The sequence below is a fragment of the Apis florea genome, unplaced genomic scaffold (genome assembly GCF_048593485.1).
Source record: "Apis florea isolate Af1SG1 unplaced genomic scaffold, ASM4859348v1 contig_3170_pilon, whole genome shotgun sequence".
NCBI lineage: Eukaryota > Metazoa > Arthropoda > Insecta > Hymenoptera > Apidae > Apis > Apis florea.
In genome coordinates, this window is record NW_028256714.1 from 2,092,550 (window position 1) to 2,116,239 (window position 23,690).

The following is a 23,690-nucleotide window of genomic DNA, read 5'->3' on the forward strand; positions in this document are numbered from 1 at the left end:
AATCGTTCAATGTCATGGTAAACTTATTTTTACGCGGATAATTATATTATATATCAGCCGTGTTTTTCCGCCGCCGGTACACGGTTAATTGATTTTTCTTAGTTCCCGTCTTCCCCATCTCCTTTGCAATATTTCCCTCTCCTTCCCCATCGTGTTTTTTTAATAATATTTTTATATCATCATAAAAGAGGCGTAGAGTACGAAGCGGCGTAGAGAGCAACGTATAAGCTCTACTCTCCTACTTTTCTCCTTCTTGTTTTATTATTATACCAGACTATACTCGAATCGCGAGAATACCATTTTTCAAAGTTTATAGGCAGTAAATGATAAGCGAACGATACACGAGTACCGTCGTACCGTAGAACCCGGGGACTTTCGGACTTTGATTTATCTTTTTACCTTCGTCTCTTAAAATTGCATCTGTCCCCTTTCCCCTTCCCTCCACTGTCTTTTACCCCCATCGAATCATTTTCACATTCGAACACCGAGAACGGTGTAACCGTACGCTCGAATTACGCGCGATGATGATGAGAACGACGCTTGGGAATATCCAATCCCGTATGTGCTCGATCGCCGTTCCGCAAATGAAATGGTAGTTTATCGTTCGCGGCCTCGACCAATTTTCATTTACGCATCAAGTTTCCAATATTCGACGATGCGTCATACCCTTCTCTGTGCAAATTTTAAACAAAAACCATGCGTCTTCGCGCGTCCTCCGATGCGTGCGTGTATTAAAAATAAAAATCGGCCGTACGCTTTTATCCCGATAAAGTAAAAAAAAAAAAAAAAAAAAAGAAGAAAAAGCGTGTTCCGCATTGGCGGTATTTTCGACGCTACGTGTAATCCGGGAAACATAATGGTAATCCCACGCTAAGCCGACCGATGAAACATTACAGGGCATCGCCCCGACCGGCGGTGTATCGACTGCGTACGCGGCATTTTTCATCGGAGAGAAAAAATACCCATCTCCTTTCTCTTCCCGGCCAAATTTCCCAAAATTTAAACCAGAAACCTTGCCTTTCAAACGCAACCTTTTGTATTCCGATCGTTTATTTTTCGCCGTTTATTACCGTTCTTCTCTCCTTTCTCTCTTCTATTTATCTTCTTCTTTTTTTTTTTTTACACACTCTGCGAACTTTTGATCGTCGGTATTTGAAGGATTCATGCCCCCGAGTGAAAAAATAAAAACGAGGGAAGAACTAGCGATGCGTTAAGCACGCGAAACAAACGTGGAAACGTTTAAACGTGGAATCGCGGAGAGACGATTTACGCGATAGAGAAGATTTCGATATAACAAATTTCCACGTGGAAAACGTGGTTTCGATCGATATTCCATTTATCGAATGGGAGGATTAATGGAAAATTAGCTGGAATCGAGATCCGAGTTTCGAGATCGAGAATCGAGAAAGGGAAAGGGAAAGGGGGTTGGGTGATAACGCCGCGTTAGAAACACGCGTTGAATATCAAGCACTCTTACGCGTGGCGTGGTCCAAGAGGATCGTATTTTACACGAGTTCTCTCTCTCTCTCTCTCTCTTTCTCTTCTCTTTCTCCGTGCCAGCCACGTCTTTCCGGCGCTCATCCTCAATGTGCCCGCGTTAAATAACAATGGAACCCCGTGGAAGTGGGACTACTCGAAAACATTTGCCGGTTTCCTCCCCTCCACCCCTTTTGTCGCGATTCATTCGTCCTCCCGCATAATGACGCGTCGCGTCTATGGGAGCAGCGCAGTCGCATTCAACGAGGCGAGGCCGTGCCACCTTCGCCTCCCTTCTTCCTTTTGTCCTTCTTCCTTCTTTCGCCGGTTTAATTGTTGCGCCAACATTTGCCTTGCAGGGATCGATCCTCGCCCTACCCGGCAACGCAATTACGTCCAAGGTAAGGTGTATCCTCCACGATTTCGTTCCACTTTTCGTCCTCGACGAGAGAGAGAGAGAGAGAGAGAAAGGGAGAGATCGCGCTTCTCTTTTCTTCTCTCGTCGTCGTTGAGATCGCGTTGATTTACGAAATTTTATTTGTTGATTTTGAATGGTTTCAAGGAGGGATGGAAAATTTTTGCAAAGTAAATACGCAAAATATGAATAGTTTCGAAGGAAAAGTGGGTTTTTTTTTTTTTCTTCAAAGAAATAGGAAAATGTGTGACGTTTTTAATTTTCGATGGAGTTGGAGAGAAAGATGAATCGTGAATTTGTGACGTAATGTAAATATTTAAAAAGTTAAATTCGTTTTTTCCTTTCTTCTTTCCAGAATGCAACGATATTTTCAAGAATAAAGGATAAGTAAAATAAAATAAAAATTGGAGAAATACTTATTTCGTTTAATTCTGCTTGCTTACCCTAACTGTTTTAGGGAAATATTTAACGCGCAAACAAAAATATTAAATAAAGGAGGGGAAGGGAGGGGGGGGAGGGAAGATTTCGCCAGGTTTCAAGAGGTAATTAATGGAAGGACGGTTCTCGGAAGAGAGGAGAAACGACGGTTCCATACAGATGCTACCTAGAAGGAAAGATGCCTTCTTTCAGCAAGATTTTGCATATTTTTCCACTCGAACGTCGGCGTGTACCTTTATTCGATAAGAAAAATACACAGGGAAGGAAGACGACAAACCTTTGTAAACATTTCCTAGATGAATACGGTATTCTTAAGAAACACACTTCACAGAAATGCACCGTCCCTTTGATCGATAAACCGATAAATTTACCGTTCGAAAATACAAACGACGTTCGATTCGACCCTATTTCACAACGCGAGAATCGAAATAAATAAACAAATACACACAAGTGGTTTCGATTAAGGATTAAATTCATCTCGATTTTATTCTATTATTAAAAATCTAACTAATTTCTTCCCCCGAAAAAAACTCGACCCCAACTTCTCCCCCAAACTTTCTTCGAATCGATTAACAATTAACGGATATACACCGTTAACGAATACACCGACGGCGAAATTCCCTTATTCCCGTTGAAATTCCCCCCCCCTCCCCTTAACCAATTACGGGTGGCATCGCTAATCAGGCATAATTACACGGCCGGCTCGGCAAATAATCCACCGTGCCGACTAGTTTCATTAAAGATCGCCGCACGGCAAACAAAAGCGCGCCCCTATGCTATACCCAAAGTTTCGCGATCCAATTTTTCAACACGCTTATGCCCGTTGGCCAGCCAGCCAACCGACCAACCAACCATCCACCCACCCATCCTCGTCCACGCGGCGCAAGAGAGGGTGAACCGGAGAGGAAGAGGAGGAACAGGAGTTTGCACAAGCCGGTCTCTCATTAGGTTAGGGCAAATTAGCACGCAAATGCAAACACGCGTAGTAGCCGCCCACACCCCTCCCCCTCCCCTTACTTTCTCCATCCGTTCTCCGGGGGGAACGTTCCGTGTTTCGAGATTGATTATCCCCTATCGGCTCGTGCAACCTTCTCTCAGCCACGGCGAAACTCGGCGGGGGCCAACGTCGATAATGCGCGGGTGGGGAGGGGGGCTCTATACTCCGCTCGAGCAAGGTGTGTGCACGGGGATCGTAAATTTCCTTCTATGGCTATGATCGTAGACCGCAAGGTACACGCGCGTTAATCGGCCGCCACCAAATGCGCAAATGTTGTTTTTCCATCGGCCGAAAGGGTTAATATAGGATGGAAAACTTTTTTTTCTCTTCCACGACATTCGTTATTCTCGACGCTTGGAACTTCACCCTCTCTCACCCTTTCAATTTGTACACTTTGCGGGATAATCGGATCACCTGCCTTCCAAGAATCCTTGGAATCCTCGTGCTTCTCTTTGTGGATATATACGCGTGTATAAAAAGAAAGAGAAAGGGAGGGAAAGTAAGAGTAGAAGAAGGAATTTCCCGCTTATTACTTCGTAATTGTTTCGTGGGGGAGAGCCAATTCTTTCTTGGCTCACCGTACAATTTTGCAAACGTCAGCCGAGGAATTAGCAATCCGGTAAGAGACAGGCTTGCCCGGGACGATAACGCGTAGTCAAGGGCACGAGGATCGAAGAAGAAAATCGAAGAGGAAAAAGAAAGGAAGAAGAAAGGGACGGATTTTCAAAGCTCGATGAACGCGCGCACGGTTTTCCCCGCGACCACCCACCGCCCTCTGAAATCGAGCGGCGAGGACAAAAAGCGGCGGTCAGCGAGCGAAGGAGTCGGGATCGACCACATAACTTTCGGATTAATTAAATTTAAGCGCTGTTAAAAGGATTAATTAGTAGTAGTAGTGGTGGTGGTGGTGGTGGTGGTGGGTACTTTTGCGAGGACATCGCCGGCACAGAATTATGCCGGGACCAAAGTTTCCTCGAAGGGGGGAATGAAACAGGGGGCGAGGGCGCGTTTACATTGGCGCGAGCAACTTCGAACTTGGACTTATATCGGATCATTTAGCTGTAACAGACCGTGACATTGACTTTAATTCGCTTCCCTTCGCTTCGAGCACACTCCCCTCCCTCCCCGTCATTTTTATAACCAAGGGGTTGGATGGCAGCGCCGTTCAACGCCTTTTAACGCTTCGACGGCTATTATCAATTACAATTACGATTCTTTGCTTTTTTCTCTTTCTCTCTTTCCCTTTCTTGTTTTCGGAAGGAGAATAATTTTTTAAAATTCCTTCGAATCGAAAGGGTTTCTTCGTTATTTCGAAGGGAGACAAATTTTTATCGGAAACGTAACGTAAAATCGTATCTATTTTAATTATCAACTCTCGGCATTTGTATTTATCCTTGGAAAATTTTCTTTATATCGATAAAACGGTACTTTCCTCCTCTCCTCTTTTAAAATCAGAAAAATCCGCAAAAATCGTATTACCATTTCCCCCAATTTCTCGAGATGTTCAATTTCAAGCTCCGTTATATAACCGTTGCTTCCGGATACGAAAAGGTGGATACGAAATATAATGCTCGTTCCTTTCCGCATCAACGTATACACGGTAATTATGTTATACAAGGGTAAAGAAGCGAGCATACCTCTGAAAAGCATACCTCTCGGCAAACTATGCGCCGTAACGTAAGATGTAAACAATGGGCGATCTCGTGCTGCACGAGATACATCGTACTAAGAGGATATCGCGCGCACCATCTCGCAGTAAGAACAATCGCTAACGATCCGTGCGTATCGACCGAGATGTACACCGAGGAGAAGCTGACTCGCAGACTCGTCTAACGAGTCTCTCTCTCTCTCTCTTCTCTCTTCTTCCGTGTATCCAACTGTGCGTGGCGAAACAAATAGAGCGTGTAAACGAATTACAAATATTAAATTAGACGTCTTTAGACGGAGTGTCCGCCAACGTGGCGCGCCTCTATTAGCATATTTGCCGCGAGGGGTTTAATTAAAGTTAACAAGTCGGGCGGTCATCGATTCGCCATCGAACGGCCAGCGCGTTAAAGTAAAACAAAATCCGCGTAACGGCCATCCAACTTTCCTTCTTTTCCTCTTCTTCTCTTCTCCCCTTATCTTAAAGGAGAAAACACGAGCCTTCTCTCATTTGCATAACTCGCTCGCGCGAAACTGATTCCGGGGGGGTTGCGCGTGATTTTCCTCGCGCGCCGCGTCCAAGTCGTTACTCGTCACTTTGCCAGGGACAGCGTGAAAATTGCGATCGTAATCACACGTAAGCCACTCGTTCAGATTTCCTTGAAAAATTCTCCATAAGAAAAATCTATCTAAAGAGTTACTTTCGAGTAATATTGATAATTCGTTTCGTTGAATCGTCGATCAAAGTTACGCGCGATAGATACCTTTTTATGTTTGGAATATGTGGAAAACAATGCTGGAATTGGTATCGAAAACTATTCGTCCAAAGATGGCGAAATATGCACGCTTTATCGTTACACGATTACGCTATTATTGGCTGAGAACAGTGACAAAGGTACAGTCATATCGTGGACAGACCAAAGTGTAACGAAGTAGTCATCGTTCCATTTCACTTCATCTCGATATACAATCTTTCCGATCCGACGAATAGACATCGATTAAACATCGATTAAATATTCCGTCTAACCTATAATCTCTCCGCTGTGGACAAACACGAACGTCCCTTTTTGAAATGAGCAGCAGAAGGGTTAACTAGCCAAAAAAAAAAAAAGAAGAAAAGAATACACCCTCGACACACGCTTAACCCTGCAAAGGGTCGAGCGAGGCGGGTGACAAGTTAAACAACGGGACGAAATACTCCTTTAAGAGGGGGAGTATCGTTAATCCGGAACAGGGGGTATCGTCTTACCAAATATGCCGGCCGAGAAAGTGAGAAACTGACGAGAAGCACTCGGCCTCGAGTACGTTGTACAGTGTACGTTGCACGAGTGCTCGAGCACACTCCAAGGCGAGGAGGAGGAGGAGGAAGAGGAGGAGAGGCGAATGTCGAACTGCTCGGCGTTGAAACAACCAATTCTCCAAGTCTGAGTGAAGTATTCTCCGCGGTTTCAGAACTAATACTACACGCGAAGACGTTGCGCTCCGTCCTCGTCTACCGCGAATCGCTTCTCCTTCGTAACGGCGTCCATTAATATCGTAGACAAGGGCATAACTCGCGCGCAAGCGCGGCCGAGCATCCCTCATCCGGAAGAAATTCCCCGTGTTCGTCGAGGCCGACGCTCGCCGCGAAAATCGTCGAGTATTTTCGCTCGCGGAACAAACGACGCGATTCGCGCGCCTCGACCACCATTTGCTCGCTTGGAACGAGTAGTAGTGTAACGAGGGTTGACAAAACGTGCGACAGCCAAACATTTCGCCAGTCTATTCTCCCGTTCTCGAGGAGGAATTATTCGAGGAATTATTTGCTCCGCGTCGTCGTTTCCACGGGTATTCCGTTTTTCGAGCAAGCGAGATAAATTTCGATCGTGGATTTATCTTTCCAAGATTTGACGGCCTTTCTTGACTTTGGAAGAATAGGAGAAGCCAAGAATCGACATCTTACGGCTGGCGAGAGAAATAAATAGCGGATGCGGGATAAATTGGGGAATATAGAATGAGCGAGGAGAAGGCGAGAGCACGTTGGACGGTGTCCAAGAATTTTTTATCCACCGTTCTGTATCAAAATTTCAACGATGGATTTGATCTACACCATGTTTCCACGGTTAAATATCTAATGGAAGTCGAATGGAAGAAAACAGTTTGTCGTTTCGATTCACGAACGAATGCCTCCTCCGTTTCTCGAGCTTCGTCGTTCCCAGTTGAATCAACAATTTCTTCAAATTCTCTTTAGCAAATTTTTCCAGCGAAACTTTGTATTACGATGTATTATTAGGAGCAGGCACGCTGAAGCGATCCAAAAGATTCGGTCGGCGATTTTTCGAATTTCTCGAAGATAAAGTCATCGAGCGAACGTTCCAGTTAATGCGAATCCGCGCCAATTCGTATTCGACTCGATCCCTTTCCCAGGATCGATTTATCTCGATCAACGTTATCCTCGCTCGAACGCGGCCGTGAGAGATCCTCGCGGTCGGAATATAATTATCCCCGCGGCGGACGGAAAATAATTTCAGCCTGTCCAACCGCTATGCATCACCCGCGTCGACCGATCGAGAAAGAGAGAAAGAGAGAGAGAGAGAGAGAGAGAGAGGAAGTTTAACGACCGTGTGCTCGCGTCGGTCCGTCCCGATCCACGATTCCCCTCCGACTTCCTCGTAAATCTTGCTCCAGTTCCATTTCCCACTCGATCTTTCCGCCCGGGTATCGACTTACTTTCACGTGCACTGGACGACGTATCGACGTCGCGTTCGCAGTTCCAACTTCGGGGAAACCCGGCTTATTTCCTGCCTCCCGTTCAACGCTTCTTCCGCTTCTCCAACTTTTCCAGATAAAAAGAAGAAGAAGAAGAAAAAAGGAACAACTTCATTTCCCTATTTCGTCCACGCCATTTCCTCGCTCCGCCGTTCAACTTTCGAAGAATCTTCCGATAATTATCCTATTTTGATTTCATTTATCCCGACTCTTTTCAATCGTTGCATGATTTTCGATCCGCGCGTTAACGAAATTGTACGAGGGAAAAAGAAGAGAGAGGGAAAAAAAGAAGAGGCGTAATAACGCGGCGGGCGTTCCGTGCGTACTTGAAAAATTCAGCAGTTGGATACGCAAAGAGACGGGATGGGTCCGGACGAGGTGGATCGCAACGATTTCCACGATGGAGGACGATGGAGCGAGGAGAGTAACGCGGAGGCAGTGTAGGGAGAAGGTTGAAGAGGGGCGGTCGTGTCTGTCCCCGGGGGCTCAGCTGCGGCGGCACCACCAGTGATCGATGTCTCCACTCTCCGCAATTTGAACAATGTCCCGCTGTCTTGGACACCCTCTCTCTCCCTCTCTCTCTCTCTCTCTCCCCCTCTCCGCCTCTCATTTTCCGCCTCTTCCGTTTCCTTCCTTCGTTCCCCTCTACGTCCCTCCTTTCTTCCTCTTTCACAGCAGTCGACCGCCATTCTCCGGATTCTCGTCCGTTAAAAACGAACGTTATACCGAGCAAGAAGGACGCGCGCTTCTATTCTTATTTACCGTTCGTGGCTGAATACGAGAGAGAGGCTGGAGAAGAATACGCGTGTGTTGTACATCGAGGCTTGGTTTTTCGAGGTGGGGTGGCCGCGACTTCTTGCCCCGATGGAAACCTGAGCAATCACAAGCTGGGGGGGAAGAGGGGTCGGGTTAAACAAACGCGACGGGGATGAGAACGTCTGAAACGCGGTGGTTGTGGTCGACTAAGGGATCGACCTTTAAAAGCCTTTGACCCACCCTTCGTGCGTGGCTCCGCTTTCTTATTGGAAAATGTGTTCGCGGACGGGACCATCTCCACGTAGGATCTCTTCGTATTGTTAACGTTCATGCCAGCTATTTCTTTCTTTTTCTTTCTCTTTTTATTTCCCTGAATAATCGCTGTGCCCGCCGCTTTGTCCTTTTGTGAATTCGAGACACGAGGAAATTGAATTTTAATTCGTAAGTAACCAAGGGGTAAGTCGGGATAAGTCGTAAAAAGGGATTAATAGAAAATTGCAGGGATCACGAGAAGAAGCGAACGCGTTGAAAAGAAATCTCATGTTAATTATGCGTGTTCGTGTAATACGATCCTTCGATTATATCTCTTATCCGTTAACTTTTATTCGAAAGCTTCCAACTTTATCTCCCGTTATTTATTTACATCGGTATTTTTCTTTCATATCTACGAGTTCTACGAAAAATTCAAAAAATTTCGCCAAGATGCACGGACAAAACTAAAACGTTCTGCTAGCCAATGATACAAAAGGAATCGTGAATGGACGTGAGCGAAGGATCGATTCGAAAGGAGAAAGGAAAGAAGAAAAAAAAAAATTCCAGGAATAAGATTCGTCCAGGATAATTCAACGTCGAAATTCGCATTTCGGCCTCGGGCCATTTGTCCTCTACGTATATATATATATATATATATATACATAGGCATTGGTTATCGAATTAGATTAGGCAGGTAGGTTGAGATCACAGCGTGTTTGCGTAGAACGTTCGGCACAATAGTTCTCAAAGGGGGTTGAGCAAGGAGCGTGCATACCTTGGATGAATGCAAACAATGGCGTGGAAGGAGGCGATGGCGCGCCGAATTGTCCGCCAAGTTATTCAAGGGTCGTTACGTCAATGCAGTACGCTGCCGGTACTTTGAAACTTTAAAAGCAAATCTCATCCTTTGTCCGATAAATTCCGATATTCCTCCTCCACCTTAGACTGCCCCTCCCCCTTCCTATTAGCGTACAGCCGTGTAAATGAATCGGTCTTAAGATCAGCGTGGTAATGGCCGATCAGAGGAGACGATAATTCTCCTACCATCCTCCCCCCCCTCGTTCTTTGTCCTCCCTTCGACCAAGTTTCCGCCATATTCTCGCGGATTAACATTCTCGATCCACCGTTTTACATTACGTTACGTCCTCAAAATCCCTACTAAAATCCATAATTAGCCCCCTCTAATTAACCAATCTCTCATCCACGTCACGTTCCCTGGAAAAACACATTATTAGAAGCTCTACGGTGCAACATCTTCACCTCTTTCAACCTCGTGTTCATCTCGACCGAAGGGAAGAAGAACCGTCCTCCCTCGTCTCGCGATAAAATTGAAATTTCGCAGGTCGGTTGGAAAAGAAAGAAAGAAAGAGAGGGGAAAAAAGGAGGAGGAGGGAAGAGAGAGAAAGGAGAGGAGGAAAAGTCGGGGAAAACTTTTCAACGAGTTTACGAGCGCGTCCCCCTACCCCTGTGGTCGCGGCTCGTATCCGCGGCAAGAGGGTGAAATTCGGAGATGAAAAGCGTCACGGCTTTCGCGGCACGACTTCAATTCCACGGCACCGCGCGGAGGACGGATACAACACTCGCCTGCGTTTCGACCGCGGTGTTTGAAAAAGTGTTTCGTGTCATCGCGCTTCTTTACTTTCCGCCAAAATTGGACACGTTTTCCTTCACGACGACTACGCTTTTTCATAATTACGCCACGCAACGTTTGGTATATTATTAAGAGCGATTAAACGAACCGCTTTCGAGGGAAGCGATAGTGTACTCGTAATTGGAAAATTGGTCGAGCAATTTCCACCTTCTCGATTCGTCCTGAGCGAAAGTTGCGGATTCGACCAACTGTGGGATCGGGAAATTAATCGTTGGAAATTAATTGGATACGATTTTCGAGTTTCGAGAGATTTTTCAAGTCGAGAATCAAAGTTGCTGAAGCTGAACTGGTCGAGCGGGCATGTCGTAACGCGATTAATATCGCGAGGTGGAACGAAATTTCTAAAGAAGTTACGCACGGCTTAAAGCAGTTTTAAACTCGAAAGATCGAAAGCGGAGAAGAGATTAAAAATGTAAGCTACGCGTCATTTATATCGCGTTGTAACATTAATTATAATACGCGATAAATGCTATTGAATGGTATTTTAATTGCCAAAGAAATCGCCTTTTTTCCTTCTCGTCGTTATGCATACAAAAAAAAAAAAAAAAAAAAAAGAAATTCAATTCCTCCGAGTGGAAAGTTTCTGGTCGCTTACACGAATCCCTTCTTCCCTTAAAGAGAAACTTTGGATACCGTGGAAAACTTTAGGCCTCGTAAAGTATCATTTCGTCGTTAAGTAGGTATCGGGGGAGGGAGGGGGTTGAAAAGCTGACGTAATTACTCGAGATACGTTTAGCACGGTGAAACTACACACGGTAACAAGGAATAACCGATGAACGTCTAATCAAGCGTGCCGGGTATAATTGCGATTACAAAGCGAGCTGCGAAATAATTAGCGTGGAAGGTCATGGGATAGCTGTTATTAACGAAAATTAACCGAGCTCGATGCACGTGAGACGCGGGAGACGACAGTTTCCCGATGAACGAGAAACTGCAACCAGCAAAACAGAGAGATAGAGATATAGGGTGATGTACAGGGTGTCTCGAGTGGAAATCGGAATAATTTTATCCGTTTCGTCTTTTCCTTTTCTTCCTTCGCACGGATGAAAAACGTGTTCGTCCGTCCAATAATAAAAATACAAAAATAGCGATAATTGTTAAAATTCTCATCTTATCTTGTTTCGATCGCATAATCTTCTCGAAAATTTTCGAGAAACTCATCGAGGAAAATCCATACGGAATACCACAACCCTGTTCGATTCGGAATCGATCCCCCTCGTCGAAATCGGCGGCGGGCTGTCGTTCGATTTCCAGCCCGGACGGGACACCGTATGTGTGCACGGGTTGGATCGAAGGGAGGGAGAAAGCAAGCGATCTCGCGCGTCACCCTTGGTTAATAATAACGAGAATCGGCCGACTGTCGCGGATTTTAATTCGGAATGTTCAATTAGCGAGCGCGCGGCGAGCCGTGACACGAGCGTATCATCGCCGGTAACGACTGGCTTCGTTCTTCGTCGGGGTAACAGGCGTAAATTGGAAAGTGATACCGAATTCACGCGTCGCTGAGCGTACCCGTGCGATCACCGTGTTAATTATAGATATCGGAGAACGTTGCGTCGCCGGTGTATTTTAGGTAATTGGGGGTGGACCGTCCGCCGAAATCGACCTCCCCTTCCCTCGCCCCGTCCCTTCCCCCCTTCCTTTTTTCCCTTTTCTCCCCCTCCCCCGGTCCAGCTCTCGCATTTTTCCAGCGTGCAGAGGAACGCGCGCGCATACGCCACGAAGGGAAGAAAAAAGGAAAGAAAGGAGAAAGGAGAGAAGGGGAAAAAAAGGAGAATATGGCCGGGGTAGATTTTTAAAATGTCCGACAATTTGTATCGGGGCCCCTCCTCCGAACTACACCTCCCCCTCCTCCGCCCTTGCCTGTTAAAACGTTCGACGTCGTAATTCTCGCTGAATTAATAATTTCATTGCCGCGAAGTGGCTCTCTTTTTATTTCTCCTCCTCCTCCTCCTCCTCCCCCACCCCGGTTCTTGTAACGAGAAAATTAATCCGGAGAGAGATTCCGGTGGATTTTGGTTGTAATTAATACCATTTAATGGCTCTGCCTGGACCTGTAAAATGTCGACGTGAATCGTCGGGGTAAATTCAACGCGAGTGAAATGACAAGAAGAGAGAGAGAAAGAGGGATAGTTTCCTTCGGTATCCATCCCTTCTTCTAATATAATTCCAAATTAAGGAACTCTGCGTTACAGAATTTGATAATCTTAACGGGAAGAAGAGAGAGAGAAAGAGGAGTGATGTTTTTTTAACGAACTAATTCGGTCGCGTGGAACGAGTGGGCCGGTGGATAATTCCCATCGACGTTTTTTACGGCTCGAGACCGACGAAGCGCGGCGAAGAGAAGGCCGCAGTCGAAGAGAAGATCGGGATAGGGGAAACGTTTACACGAACTTTTTTATCACGGTTGCGCCTTACTCCTCGCCGCCAAAGTTAAATCCAACGGTTTATGGGCCGAGGTGGATACATCGCCTCCCCTGGATACATCCTTTCTTGCCGTCTAGCTGTTTCCGCCCTATCCACCGGCGGAATTCATCCAATTTACGCGCGGAGGTTACACACGGAAGGGCGAAAAAATCAGCAGGTTCTCGTTACGAAAACACGTACACTCGTTGAATTAAAACTCGTTTGCGAACTCGTCTATCCATTGGGGGAGGGGGAGAAACCCGATGACAAAACCCCTCGGCCGGTGTTCGATTAATTTTCAGTAACAACGGCAATTACGCGCGCATCGTTTCGATTCTGTATCGGCGGCCACGGATGAACGATGCCTCGTTTTACTCGATCGACGCGTGATCCGAATCGCGATCACCTTTGCGAGCGGAATTGGAAAAATGTGAGGGGTGGAGCGGGAGCTAGGGAGTGTCGCCGTGAGAGCTCAGGTGTGTCGGCTGACGCGTTAAGCGATCGGAAATCATTCGCGTAATTTTCGTCCCGATTCCGCGCGTTAAACGCGGTCATAAATATCCGAAAATCCTACGCGTTTGTACGAATCTAATGATCGTTCGTCGAGAAGCAAACTTTACTTACGCTAAATGCGCTAACTTTTACGTCGAAATTTTAAAATTTCGCGAACGAATCAGCCGAGTATCAGAAATTATCGAATTACAGAAGTGCGCCGATCCAATCTCGAAACAATCTCACTCGACTCGAGCAGAAAGCGTAAAAATTTGAAGAGGAGGAGGAAACCTTTGGTAGAAGATACAGAGTTCTCTAGGTGATATTTACGTGCGGCGGTGTACGTGGAAACGCGATACACGGTCGATCGAAGCGAGAAACAAGGCGGAAGGGAGGAGGAGGAGGAGGAGGAGGAGGATGCTGCGGGCGGAAAAGCGCGCTACTAGCCGGCCCGTTTGTGATTTAGCGCGATTGCCGGCGCACGATTTCGTCGAGCGAAAAGGGGTGCGCGCCACCGTCACCGATAGACGGCCGTCCACCTACCGGTTTCTACTTCCTAGCGGATGACTCGCCGGTGCGCTCGTGTTAGGGGATCCATTAGCTAATGGCCGCACCAGCCATCTGCTCCCTACGCTGCCTTTTATTCGCCCGTTTCTGCTCTCTCTTTTCCTCCCTCCTCCCCTTCGTCTTTTTCTCACATCCTTCCCGCGCTCGGCCGTCCCGTGGTTTAGCCAGACCCATAACATCGGGGTGCCACCGATTCATTTATTCCTATCTTTCTCTCCCTTTTTCCTTCTCTTTTCCCTACCTTTTTTTTCTCTTTTCTTCTTTTTTCTTTCCTCCTCGCGTAAGCGAACCCTTCCCTCCGTCGCGGTTCCTTCGCGGTTCTCGTTCAACCACTCTTCTGCCTTTACGACGCTTCTCGTTATCGCGGAAAATGGGGGAGGATGTGCGCGAAATCGTCCAATCGAGAGAGAGAGAGAGAGAAAGAGTATCCGGACCGAGAATTTTCGAATTACGGAGCGAATAAATTTATCGGATTTATTTCGATTTTTTTTCGATTTTGTGCCGCATCCGTTCAAACGCCGGCGGTTTTATTTTTTTTCGCCCTCGATTACTCGATGGAAGTTTGTTTTCGGAAGCGAAACGTTGATAATAGGTTTCCAGACAGCGATGTCGTCACAACGTTACGTACGCGTATTTCTTTCCGCCCGTTATTTATATACCGCGTGTATGGTTCTCCTCCACCACTAGGATACGAATTACTTGGCCGTAAAAAATTCAAGGAGATACGTATGGGTTTTAATTTCCGGGAGTCTGTATCGCCGAAGCGAAGGGGATACCTCAGCGCGGAGAATTTCTCGTTCCTTTAAAACGATGCCATTTCCTTGCCGCGATGAACGTGTGACGCCATTACGCGATGTTTATCACCCGCTATTGTGTCCCCGGTTATTCAACGTTAAATAGAAACGCGCAACCGTGGATAATGGCCTATTCGAAATTGATTATTTCAATCCCGTATTACGACAATAGCGAATTTCAATAGTCGCGTAGAAAATATTAATTTTCGGATCCCCCCATTTTCGAAACGCGGAAGATATCTTTGTTACGCGAGAAGGAGAGTCGAAAAGGAGGAGATTTCGCGAGAGAGAGAGAGAGAGAGAGAGAGCGGTGGAAACGCAGCGCGTCGATGCGGGCTTTCCGTCCCCGGGAACGCGCAGCATCCGGCGGAATCCGAGCAACTGATTCGGAGAAACATTTTGACAGAAATGCACGAGGCAACGTTGCATATTTCATCGGTCTCCGCGGGATCGAGCTCTCTCTCTGCCCCTCGAAAGCGTTCTTCTTTGTCTTCTCGGTTCGGCGAGGTTGAAAGGGCTGCGCTCGGTACTTAAACGCGTGATATATGCGATATACACCCGATGCTGACCACAGGTACTTATCCCGGGTAGAGCAGGTAGAGGATACGAGGCCGACTTCTACACGTGTTCGCCTACTTTACATCGCGGTGAGTAATGCGCCACGGAGCTGGCATTAAAAGCCAGCGCGTGTAAAATCGCCTCCGCCAAAGGGTACGTACAAGATGGCCGAGACAAGATGGACGAGGGTGATACACCCTCGCTCGGTTTAAATAATCATAATAATACCCGTCATTAAAACCCTCTTCGAGAAGAAGAAGAAGAAGAGGGAAAAGAAGAGGAATACCATTCTTGGCGATTACGTGCAAATGCGATATATCGATCCGATTCTTCTTTATCTTCCATACGCTACGATGTCATCCGTCACGCCTTTCAATGTAAATCCGCGATATCGACATCGGTCATCGCATGATAATCCGTCGTCGATCGAATACCAAGGCTCGAAGAAAGGTGAAGACAGTTTGCGCCTCGCGTCGCGTTTCCAAGCGTCCCGTGCTGGCTGGGAAAAAAGGGTGAGAAGGTTAAGAGCAGCGGGAGAAATTGAAATTCACGATGTGCGCTCGTATTAGCGACGCGCATACGACGAGCAAATTTCAATCGCGACGATTTTGCATTTAATATTGCGCTCATTGTTTGTACGCGGTCGGATTAATTTTGCGTCGCCAACAGTCGAGCATATTGCCGGCTAATTTACCTACTCCGGGACTAGCAGACTTCGGCCCTGCTCGATAAACGATTATTATTCGATCGTATAGATTATAACGATACTTCCACGCGCGATTCGCCGCTTCCCCCCCCTCTCTCTCTCTCTCCTTTCCAATCACGCGCTCCACCGTTTGTTCGTTGATCACTTTTCATCGTTCGATTAACGCGTCGACCATTATACGCGCTTTATTCATCCTTTCTCTCTCTCTCTCTCTCGACATCCGTCGCTTAATTACCTCGACGAGGTATCAATTACGCGGTTACACGTTAACCGATTATTTAAATCGATTACTCGAATCGTTCGTTATTTCGCCACCTCTCTCTCTAAATCACCCCGCTTTTTAAATCCACCCACGCTGCTATCTACGGTGTGCAGAGAGAGAGAGAGAGAGAAAGGTAAAGCTTGTTGTTTCGAAGTTTCGCATTACACGTCTGCTTTCTTCCGAGAAGTGCACCTACTAATTACCTGCTGCGTCAGTCTCCTAGTTAACCGTAGACAGGCAAAGCGAGCCGGGGAGAATGCGAGAGGAAGCGAAAGCAGGAAGAGAGGAAGCGGAGAGAGGCTGGTGCGCGAGTTCCGAAATAACGCTTTCCACCGTCAACATTCCCTCGTCGCTCGACGAGGAATAATTATTATACCGGCGTCTCGTTCGATTATAAACACGAGGCCGAAATCACACACACATATATGTATATATTCGAGCGTTCGTCGAACGCGAGGTAAACAAGGGAATACGCTCGCGTCGTCGCCAATCGCGTTTGTTCCATCGATTAAATTAATATTTCGTGGTGGTCGGTCCGCTACAGACGCAATCGTTGGTACAAATAACGCGTGTAATGCGATTTCCAAGTAAGCAATTCTCGAAAGTAAGATCGAAAACCACGATCGGTTCTCTTTTCCGTTGCAAGGAATGCGAGATTAGTCAAACCAGTTTCGTCGTCCATTCGAGCCGATTGTTTTCTTCCGCTAATTACTTCGACCACCACCTTGAGAGAGAGAAAGAGGGAGATTCTTTGGATTCCTGGAGAAGAAGCAATCAAGGATGGACGGAACGAAGAGAGGAAAAAGAGAAAGACGAGAGAGAGAGAGAGAGAGGGGCGGCGAATCGAAGGCGGCAAGATTCAGAGCGAGGGCCGAGGAGGACTCGGAAGGGGGGCGGAAATTGAGTCGCGTGCACGACGCGCTCCTTCCATTCATCGTGTCCGGGCACTCTTTTATGAATAGCGAAATCGCGTTAAATCACAATACGATGTCTAGACACGTTAATGACGCTCGAGGTATACAATAAGGTTACGTATTTTCTAGGTTGGGCGCGCGAGCGAATGGCCGACCCGGGAAGGAAACTAAATTTCTCGATGGCGCTTAAATGGCGAGGAGGAGAGCGAGCGAGCGAGACAGCCGGGTAATCGCTTTAACCAAGTAGCCCGAAAAGAAACGGTACAATGAGATCAAAGGGTGGGACGAATCGAAAGGGCAGCCGGAGGGAAGGAGGGAGGAGTTGAAAGGAGGCTACACGAGCGAGGTTGACACATCGGCTGGCCGGGACCCTTTTGTCCCTCGTCATTATTAAAATTCGCCCCGTTTAACGTTTTTCGCGGCCATTTCTTCCGATATACGTTAAAAATCCGGATAAATAGGTTTATCTTCCAAGATAAATCCTAGTTAGAAGGTTAAATGAAAGTTAGAACGACAGATTCCACTTCGAAGCACGAGTAGGGTTCTCCAGGCAGGAGTTCTCGTTTTCAATTTGATATTCCAAATAGCCGGCGTGCAAACAGGCGATTTGAATCGAACGAACTCATCCTTCTGATCGAATTCTAATCCGGCGTCGAGAATATTCGAGAGAGTGATTAAGAATGAAGGGATCGAACGAAATTGCTCGCCGATTTCGCGGAAACGATGGATACGGAAATACGGCGGCGACTTTTACGGGCCGATCGAATGGAGGAGGGGAGGAAGTGGGACGACGAGCCGGTTGCCCTTTCTCGGAAGCAATCTCGAAGACGCTTCCATTGGTTTATCTGTGCGTTCGGTTGTACGGCTGTCGGCGGGCTGTATCGAATGTATCCTGACTCAACTCGATTGCCGTAATACCGGGAAAAAGCTTAACGAACGGATTGTTGCTTCGTCGACAGACGAAACGTGCGGCTGTCACGACGCCCGATGAATGTCTAACGAGTTACGAGGCATTCGTTAGTCGCATGCACAACCGGCTCATTGACGAGGAGCCGTGCCCGACCGAACTGAATATCTTCATTCGAAAATATTTCTCTATGCCCCCTCCTCCCCCCGGGGCTAATTAAATTGTAAATTATACCCGACCGGTTCGAGACGGTCCCCCTTTATCCGTGAAATCGTCTTCACCGCCTGTGTCGCGAGGGAAGGGGTTGTAACGAGTCGATTATACTCCGAAACTTTGCCGGGAGCGATGCCACGAGTTGAATCGTCGCAAGGAACGGAATGGAACAAAAGTAACGAAGGCAAAGCATCGAATTATTAAAGTTGGAACGAATTCTATCGTAATCCTTTTTCGCAAGAATCGCGAATTACGTTGGCTTGTAATATCGATTAACGCGGGTATCGTATCGTATTAACTTGGAAGAGATAAATACAAATCGATGGATTATCCTCGAGGAGGGAAAATTTCGACTCGTCGTCGATCGGAAGTTTAAGGGAAGGCGGGGACACGTGGTGGACAGCGAGCGTGTGGAGGGAGAACGAAAATTGTCAGTCAGGATTAACGTTGCCCGTAGGCTCTATCGTAGGCATTACGTATCCCAGGAAATATTGGCAATAATTCAAACGAACGTCCCCCTCGTACGTGCTAACCTCCTCGGTCACGGTCAATCGCGTCCGACGATTATATCGGCTATAACGCTGTTAAGCCTTCCATTCCGTTCGATATTCCGTCCCTCTGCCTCCCCATCCATTTTCTTTTTTTCAAAGAAGATGATAAATTGGATCGAAACGAAAGAACGCGGATCACCATCTTTCTCCCGTCTATCGTTCCGATACAACACCGTGTTTTGTTGAAAGAAAATCGGCGACGATCGCCGAGCGACGAATTAATATTTATTACGCAGCGCTCGTGCGGCTGCTCGTGACAATGTTTACGATCACGTTTGATCGCAAAGCAAAACGTTATTGTGCGTTTAATTATCGTAACCCAGTGCCCATCTTTTGATTAATTCGAGATATTAATTACCGGCTCGCGAGAGCTTTATCGTAATTTCGAATCGAAGCGCGATTAATTACGCGTAATTAAAATCGACGTTGCATCGCGACGTGGATCGAAACGACGACGATTCCGCTCGTGCCCGCCTCCTCCTTCCTTCCTTCCCTCCCCATTTTAATCACGAAACGAGCGAAGGAAGGAAAAAACGTGCATGATCAATACGAATTTTCATTCAACCTTCCTATCGTGTGTCGTCGATCCGCCGGCGTTGTAACCAACGCTGCTCGACACGCTCGCTACTCGAGGAATGCGAAAAATTTCATAATTCGCCGTCGATGAAATTTCAATATCCGCGATAATCAAGCCGAATTCTTACGTGTACGCGGCAATTATTTTCGCGGCTTAAACTCCGCTGATTCTTCGCCCGTGAACAGCCGCTCGTCTCCCTTTGAGGCCCTCGCATCGTTCCCGCGGAAATGCCTGCCGATATTGAACATCCGTCTAAGCGCGCGCGTCTCGCGGTTACACGGGAAATTGCTTAACGAACGTGACGTAGAACGGAATCAGCTATACCAATTTCGCGGCACGAAACGCTTTGCCGCTCTGTTGCAACGCCGTCAGGTATTTCGAAACTGATGTAATAACTCGTTGCGAAAACTGATCGTTACGATAATTGGCCGAGGAGGAGAGGAGGGAAAAACTGTTTGAAAAATGACGGCTGATTATACACCGGCGAGACGAGGTTCGATCCCGATCAGATCCAACTATTTTACATCTTTCGCTCCTACTTCTTATCGCTCAAGTTCAACGACTTCCGACGACACGATCGGTTAAATTGCATCGCAGGGATGATTAAAAGCTCCTCCTTTAGAGGAATAGTAGTTCCGAGTCGTTTTGACCATCGATCATCGTCCCGGACTTTGCGCGTTTCACCGCGGATCGTTCAACTTGCTCGTCGTCCAACTTTGTGCAAACTACAACGTTCTCGTTCGAAGAGTGACAGATTAAGTTGAAGAAGTTTGTAAGAAGATCGTCACGGTGTGAAAATGACATCTCGCCTATCTCTTAATTAACATCGATTCATCCGACCGTTTCGATAAAAACGAAGCTGGAAAACGGATATTACGGAGGGTAAAGGGGGGGAATATTAGAAACGAAATTGTCAACGGTTTCGAGGAAGGAAAAAGCTGCGTTCGTTGATGCCGTTCGAGCGGCGGCCGCCGCCGCTTCTTGAATATTCATCCCGCGCCATGTTTCACAATGCGCCATTGTTGCATTTCAATAGAACGGTTCTCATTGTTCAAACGTAATGCTCGCGCGAGGCAAGGGGTCGGCTCATAAACACCGGCCAAAACGTGAGAACCGCCTTTCGACGGAGAGAGAGAGAGAGAGAGAGAGAGTTTCGTGGTGCACGCTGATTTTTCCCCCTTTGCCCCTTTAATTAATCTCTCTCCTCGCGTGTCGCGCCGAGACTACCCTTCTCTCCCTTTCCTCTAAGTAAATCGGCCCGTATAAGATCGAGCCAGCTCCAGAGACCTAGATAATTGCACGGATGGAATTATTTTGAGCCAACTCGACTCAAAAGAAGAAGAAAAAATAAAATGTAACGCGGAGTTTCGTACTCGAAACGCGGAAAAGGGATATATAACCTGGAAATCGGTTTCTCGATCGAAAAACCTCCGTCATATCGCGATATGAAACGTAATTGGCCCTGGAGCGGTAGTTTTCAACGGTAACTGGACGACTGGAACGGCCACGGTGTGCCCTCGTTACGGCCGAGTGTCAGGTTTCTTAAGAAAGAATCGCGGGCGGGAAATGGGGGAAGAAGGGAAGGAAACGGTTTTCTCAAGCGCGGCCGAGATAATAAGTAATTGCACGGTTAGTGGTTAACGAGCGGCGCCGTTGCATCACGGACGGGACGATGATGCGTACCGTGTCGAATTCACGGGGTCCGTTTTCCTCCTTCAACACGGTTACAAGCGGAATTGCTTAATGACGATACTCGTTCTCCCGTTCACTTAGTTTAGTATGATGCCAATGGGGAAACCGCGACATAAGTGGATGGTGTCCCGTGTGCTTCCAAGCCCTTCTACGGTTAAGTGCACCAAGGGATGCCGGAGGGTGCAGTCGCGCCACCGACGAGTAGTACGCGTCCCTACCAACTCGAGGGGGATACTCCTCCCGCTTTCCCCGAATTTCTCTACCGACCACTCCCTGCTACTACTCGATATTTAATTCACCACACATTTTTCTCCTCGTAAAAAGTTTCTGTTGTTCCGCGCAATTCTCCACTATTTATAAGGATTTATAAGTCACGAAAATATAGCCGGTGTTATCGAAAGAAAAAACAAAATCTCTCGAAAGTCTTCCTCTTTTCTTTTCGTAACGAATCGTAAGGCCAACGAGCTCCATTATTTAACTCGCTTTCTTTTTTTTTTTTTTGAATCGAGCGTGAGAATTATATTAATCCCTCGGTCGAATTCGAGCGAGAAATTTATCCGTGAAAAGTTTCGTAAGTACCGGGGGGAATTATCGGGATGGTGAATGGAAGAGCTGCCCGCCATCCAGATAGTACCCCTTGGAAGGGATTGCGCGCGTAAAAAAAAAGTCGTCGATACGAAAGAGAGAGAGAGAGAGAGAGCGTGTATATGCGTAGTTAGTTTTTCCCTCTGTCTTCCCTTCCCTTCCTCACCGTTTTGTTTTTTATCGGCCGCCGCCCGATGAGGAGTACGTATGCTGTCAGATCAAAAGCATGAAAATGCGGGGGAGGCTGCGGCTGCGTCCGGCAGAAACAATGAAAGCAAATACGGGCAATGGAAAACTACCGTCACAAAAGGACGAAAAAGCGGTCATTGCTGAGTTACAAAGGACCACGCGCGGAAAAGTACCGTGGATATCCAGTTTGGGCAAACACCAGGACGGGTAAAAAAAAAAAAAAAAAACACGCACGCACGAAAGGAGAGACGTGGAAGAGGAGGAGGAGATGGAATAGGCTCGGCGACGAAATATTGCCGTACGAAAAACCCGACTCGATATATCGGTGATGATCGCATATGTAACCGTCACATCGTGCTCCCTTTTATCGATGTCCAATGAGGTAGAAAAAAAATCCCGAGTGGGAATCGATCGAGGTGGAAAACAACCTCGACGCGTGCGGGCGTAAAAAGAATTCGTTGCAGTAGCAAGAGAGAGAGAGAGTTGTTGCTTGCCGATAATTACGCGCAATTTGCTCGGTAAAATGTATCTTCGAAATGCAAACCGATACCGAAGAGGAGGAGAGGAGATCGATGGACGATTCCACTAATCGCGTCAATTTCGTGTAAACGATAAAATGGAGGAGGGAAAAGGAGAGAAAGAGCGCTCGAGAGTTTGAGTAGAGGGTCTGGACGAGAGGAAGAACGAGAGGGAAATGTAGTGGTCTAATAAAGTGGGGGATAGGAATGAAACGGAGAACGGTTGTATCGACGGGAAGACCCAGATGTTGGCCGGGCACGGGAAGGGCGCAGATGCGAGACAGTAACGCGACATCGAGCGTCTAAGCCATTACCTGGGTATTCGCGATTCAATTTACAAACACGTAGAATATTTATACCTGCGAGCAGTCAGACGGAGAGCCGTTCTTGATCTGGATCCGTTGTGACACGTTGGCGCAATTTTTTAGATCGATGCATATTTTAACGACCGCGAGCGACAGACTAGGCGGATCATCTCGTTTCGTTCCCTCGATCGTACCAAGCGTTTTCGACGTGACAAGCGTAATTCCGTCGAATACGATTGCGTGCCACGACTCTTCCAGCCGCTTTCGCGAGAGAGTCAGAATTTCGTTAACACGGTGACATTTCGTGCCAATTAACTCGTGATTCGCAACGTAGCCGAGATCCGTTCGCTCGATCATCGACGATATCCGACCATTTCTTATTTCGAATCTACGATCAAACGATCTCCTCCTTCTCCCGACATATTGGAAATTCATTCTCTAAGGCTAATTTCACTAAGGAGGGAGAGGAAAGGAGAAAGCAACTACTCGCCATTAACGTTGCATTTTTGCATAATTATCCGTCGAGTTTCTTCCATCCAATCCTATCCTCCGACGAAGAGAACCTGTTTGGATCCGAGGGGAATAAAACGAGGGAACGAAAATCACCTTTAATACGGCTTATTCCGCATCACCGATTCAATTTCTGCGCGCACGCAGCAGAACACGTGAAGCGCGACGACACGAACGCGAGAATAAGTTTCGTGCCGGACGGCCATTTCTGCAAACGTAGCCACGTAATTGCGAAAAAGAGTTATTCCGCTGTCTGGCCGCCTTTCACCGAAAGCGCCATGCAACTTCGAGCCATTGACTGGACACCGGGGAGATATTCGAGCATCGAGCGTTGCTTTTCACGCGAGACACGAGGAATCTACCATCTTTACAAGAATCCTTTCGTATCCACGACACCATTATCTACGAGCACGAAGCGAACCGAACGGTTCAACACGGCCAACGATTATCGCCTCTGATATAATTTAACACGTAACAAGAGGAGAGAAAAGTCTTGTGCGAGATAGATCGGGAACGAATTCGATTTTTTCTTAATCAAAAATGTCGAAACATCGAAAGAATGATTTT

General features: G+C 47.0%; 1 protein-coding gene across 1 annotated transcript in view; it reads right to left on the bottom strand.

Moving 5' to 3' along the window:
* LOC100863173 (discoidin domain-containing receptor 2) overlaps window positions 1-23,690 on the bottom strand; it is a 136,213-nt gene that overhangs the window by 89,639 nt on the left and 22,884 nt on the right. The window lies entirely within an intron of this gene.